We start from the raw sequence: 5,374 nt of genomic DNA, 5'->3' as shown, positions 1-5,374 counted from the left end.
TGTATATATATTCAATATGTATATTCAATATGCATACTTCTTCGGCTCTCATTGTTTATCAGAAATTGGTCAACACCTAAATGCAAATAAAATGCGTGTAATCCTACTTACTGTTGTTCTACTTCACATTCTTAAGGAGGAAACTGAGAATTAACTAGTTGATGAATAAATAAAGTTAAAAATACATTCATAGTATGTACGGCTGGGTATTTAGCTCATGGTTCCTCCATCTACCTCACAAGTACAAGGTCTGGAGTTCGATCCCCGAAATCAATAAAATGGAGTGACTCACATTTTTCTGTAAAGCCATGTGTAAGTCCTAACTCCTAGTTCCTGTGACTATAATCTTATTTGGAGTTGGGGGGGTGTCTTTGCAGGAATGATTAGGTTAAGGTTCTTGAAATAAAACATCCTGGATTATAAGTTTTTTGGGAGGTTTCTCTAAACTTCATGACAGTTGTCTTTGTAAAAAAATGGGAAAACACAGAAACACGAAAAAGAAGAATAATTGAAGATGAAAGCAGAAATTGGTGTTATTTTGTCCTCAATGTTGCTAACAACCACTGGAAAACAGAAGATAGGTATGGAAATTATTTTCCTTGAAAATCTTCAGCATCAATTCTGCTAACATCATAATTTAGAACCTCTGCCATCCAGAATTGTGAAAGAATATTTTTTATGTTTTACGATAACGGGGTTGTGGTAACTTGTATGCACCCGCAGAAATCTGACATTGAGAAGATGCTGAGAGCTACTTTTGAAAGAGATAGAGAAGGCAGGAAATTGTAAGGTATGGTGAGAAACTGCCAATTAAGCGTTAGTGAGTATGTGACATTTGGCGAAAGATCTGAAAGAGGAGAGGAATTAAACCATGTAGGAAATTCTAAATGCAAAGGAGAGGAGGCCAGAGCGTGGCGATGCAACACAGAACAGTAAGGATGGCGGGGTGGGCGGCCCGATAGGAGAGGGGATAACACAGACTCAGGCTGCTCTAGAGTGGCTGTAGGTAATGTTATGCATAATCAATGTAGATTACTGAAGATTCGCGTGCAAGAAGGTGATATCTTATGATTCATGTTCTGTGTTGAAGATAGTTTTGTTTGAGAAGGAGTAAATACAATAGTACAAAAAATAGATGAGTATTAGGATAACCTAAGTGAAAATAAAACTATCTTGGGACAGAGTGAAAAGACCAAAATAGTAGTAATGAAAATGTTGGGAACAAGTCAGTTTCAAGATATGTATTTTAAAGTGGAATTAAGAGCATCTCCAAAAATACTTACTGTATAAAGTGAAAAAAAAAAAGGAGTAAAAAATATGCCCATATTTCTGGACACAGCAACTGAGAGAATGAGGTTATTTACTGTGGAGGAAAATTAGAGGGGTCTGGAGGAAAATTGCTAAGTTGGCGTTAACCGAGGTGAGGCTGTGTTTATCAGCTCCTCGTTTGCTTATTCAGAGGATGATTCTTTCCCTCATCACTTTGACTATAACAGGTCATCTCAAAGTAGACTCTTTCTTCTAGCTGGTCTTCTAAAAAAAAAGCATATGTGTCAATATAACTAGACTATGAGGGACTCAGATATTTTGTGATAAGATTAGCATTTGAATTGGTAAACTAAGAAAGCAGAATCTTTCTCCATTTTATGTGAGCATCGTGCGATCCTTTGGGGGCCTGAATACTGCAAAATGGTGCAGGAATGGAGAACTCCCTCCCTCCCTCTCTCTCTGTCTGTCTCTGTCTGTCTGTCTGTCTGTCTCTCTCTCTCTCTCTCTCTCTCTCCTACCTCTCTCGCCTCCTCTCTTTCTCTTTTTGTGGCTGTTTGAACTGGTGTATCAATCTTCCCTTGTTCTTGGACTAGAACTTATACCATCAGTACAGTACTCTTGCTTTTCAAGCCTTTTTTCTTGAATTTATACTAATGGCTTTCTAATCCTCAGGCCACTGAATTCAGACTGCAGCTTATGTCATTTGTTGTCTGGGTTCTGAGGTCTTCAGATCAGAGAGGAGCTAGATATCCCACCAATTTTCCATAGTCTACAGTTTAAATATGGTGGACGGTGGGATTTAGTTTCATTGTATGAGCCAATATCTTTCTCTTAGTTATATACTATCTAGCTGTGTTTTAGGTGAAGATGTGCCTACACACACACACACACACACACACACACACACACACACACTCACACGGGGTCCCCTATTAAGACTGCTAAAGTTTTTGGTTCTGGGAATATAAGAAAAATATGTCTAATCATTAGCTAATATCTAAGTTAATGCAATACTTATGTAAGTGGGAAAAATTCCCAAATTAAGAAGACAGTGACAGAACCTGGAATAAAACTTGGATTTTTAGACTCTTAAAATGTGCTTCCAGTAATATCACTATACTTATGGCTTGTGTATTATCTCTCCAACCCTCACTACTGTAGAGCAGTTTATAATTTCCCCATTTGTTTCAAATTGTGATTCTCTGACTATGTCACAACAGCAGAATTTCAGTGTCAGCAAACTACACTTTCTAGTTCAGTTTTTGTTTCCCTTTTGTGATTTCACTGAGACTACTCAGGTTATTTAACGGGATCAACAAGGTAAAATTTCCTTCCTTTTGTTGTTATATAATGATAGCAATCTAAATCTCAGTAGTTTTTTTAATTATCATATATATTAATTTACTATTTAGATTATATTTTTCCAAAACTGAGCACTATAAATTTGCAAACATATTAAGCATAGATAATTAGTTGTACTAATTCTGAAAGTCTAGATTATATTATAATTGACATATTATAATACTAAGTGGATAATTCAATCCATAGACGAGAGTCCTAGCATCATTTTTGTAAGGAAATTTAAAAAATAGTATACTTTAGCTCAGTTTTAGAATTTTTTTTTTCTTTTTTTGTACCAGGGATAGATCTCGGGTCCTTGCGCTTGTGAGGCAGGCCACCGAACCGCTGAGCTAAATCCCCGGCCCTCAGTTTTAGAATTTTGCCTGAAAAATAAGGTCTATAAATGTTGTACACATTTCAAATTTATCCTCCTCTTTTTCCATTTGCCCATAAGAGTTGTACCTAGGAGCACAAAGATTGCCCACATAAATTGAATCAGTAATTTTTTGGTGTGAACTGAGTTTCACTATGTAGTTCTGGCTTATCCTGAACTCATTATGCAGCATTTGCTGACCTAGAGCTTGTGGAAATCCTCCTTCCTCCGTTTCTTGAGTGCTGGGGTGATAAGCAAGAGTCACCATGCCTAGCTTTTATAGATATAATTTCTATTCAAGATTAAATACTATAAAAATATGTATGTTCTAAATTTAAGCTTTTGTGTTTGAACAGGGAAATTTTAATTTTCTTTTCCTTTGTTTCAATTATTTAATTTCACTTGATAGCCTAAAAGAATGGCATATAAGACCAACAACATGTTCTGTTATTCTTTAACTGAAGAAAGTATATGAAATTATTCACCATCATGATATTTATTGACCTTTTACTGGCCTTCTATCCATAATAAAGCTTGCATAGTAATTATAGTTTGTATGCAGTATTTGAATATAATCTCTGGGCTGGGGGATTAAGCTCAGTGGTTCCACCTCCCACCTCATAGGCCCAAGGTCCTGAGTTTGATCCCCAGTACCAAAAAGTAAATAACTAACTAAATAAATACAATCTCAAAGAAAAGTTTGGAAGTTAAGTGATATTTAATTAAATTGCCCTAGGTGACAATATTATTCATTATAAAATTGGTATACATTAGATAATACTTTTCCATTGAAGCTTACAAATATTTTCAGTATATATGAAGATTAAAATTTGTATTTACTAAGGTTCAAATCTCTAAATTATTTTCCCTTATGTTTAATACTCTTTTTCCTATAACTTTGAAATATTATTGTAAGAGTCCTACACAAACACCAAATAATTGTAGACTAATATTTTTAAATTCATAACTAGTTTTCTTCATCATAATGAATAATACATGTTTCAAATAGTACTATCATTATTATTATAAGGAAACACTCATTTTATGCATTTCCTGAAGTGAAGTTTGATTTCTGTTGGATTGAATCTTCAAAAGTGCTCACTCAGTTAAAAAATGAATATTCTTATAAGAACAGATACTACACTTGATCTTAGCCAAAAGGCAGTGTACCAATAAACTCAATTAAAGCTGAAAAAAAAAAGAATATTCTGGTAGCAAATAATAGAAGAAAATAATGAGGACAGAGTTGTGAAAATTAATAAGACATCAACACTTCAAGGAGGACCAATATTTTATATCTTGGACTAGAGGGATAATGAACACAGTTGCTCTAAGGTTAAGTGGTTATGAGCCAAGTCTTTCTCTTGTGCCAGGTTGATATATATAAGAAGACAAGGCTGTTATTACCTGTTGTTGCTACTATGTGTCTGGCAAACCCCAATCTCTCTGTCTCTGTCTCTCTCTCTCTCTCTCTCTCTCTCTCTCTCTCTGTCTCTCTCTCTCTCTTTCTGTCTCTTTCCCCAAATAACATTATAAGCCCTGGGATGATCTTTTTATTTTCCAGCATGGCTCCTGTCTTCTGCACACATCTCAGTAGATCTATTTTGGAAGATAGGATGGAGTCTAAATTAATAGTTTTCCTGTTCCTCTTCTGCCAGCTCAGAGTTGAAATTGAAAGATAAATTGAAAGTTAAGAAATTAGCAGAATAACCTAAACATAAGTTTTTATACAAACTTACTGTTCTTTCATTTAGGGAAAACAGTTAAGAGAGACTCACTGCCAAAAAGTACAATGATGAAATATTCCTAGACAATGTATAAACTAATTAGAAAAGAATAAAAACAACTAAAAAATAAAGATGATAAGGCACATCTGGCTTTTCATTTGTATCAACATGACTTTGCACAAATTATTTTACTATAAACCTCAATTTTCTCACCTGGGAAAATATGAAATGGGGTCATTTATTATTTTTCTTAAAGTTTTGTTGCTATGATTATGTCAGTTAATCATATACCTTAATAATATTTTCTAAGAATACTCATTTATTGGAAGATTTGTACAAAGTATATGGAAAAATATATAGGATTTCCATGTATTTCTGTGTTTTATTCTAAAAGGAATTCTTATCTCACCCTTTCCTAATAGTATGTGGCCCAGCATGTACTGCTGAGTAGGGAGGAAATCTTTTATAGCTATATTAACATCATATGGCCAGTAAGGGTTATTTTGTTCACTCTGGAGCCATAATTTATTACTTTGGCTTTTTATTAGTTTGAAGGAGTCAGTACTAGCATTCCCTATGCACTAATATGGTCAGGCTTATTGTTGAGAAACTGCTATGAAGTTCTCAGTGAATAAAATTCTGTAAACATAATTTGATGATGTTT

General features: G+C 34.4%; 1 pseudogene; it reads right to left on the bottom strand.

Moving 5' to 3' along the window:
- Nucleotides 1-4,058: 4,058 nt before the first annotated feature.
- On the bottom strand, nt 4,059-4,157 carry LOC117284291 (annotated as a pseudogene).
- Nucleotides 4,158-5,374: the final 1,217 nt, after the last annotated feature.

Source organism: Fukomys damarensis, unplaced genomic scaffold, assembly GCF_012274545.1.
Source record: "Fukomys damarensis isolate Sample0158 unplaced genomic scaffold, DMR_v1.0_HiC HiC_scaffold_35, whole genome shotgun sequence".
NCBI classification, from domain to species: domain Eukaryota; kingdom Metazoa; phylum Chordata; class Mammalia; order Rodentia; family Bathyergidae; genus Fukomys; species Fukomys damarensis.
This window is presented reverse-complemented; position numbering and strand designations above follow the sequence as displayed.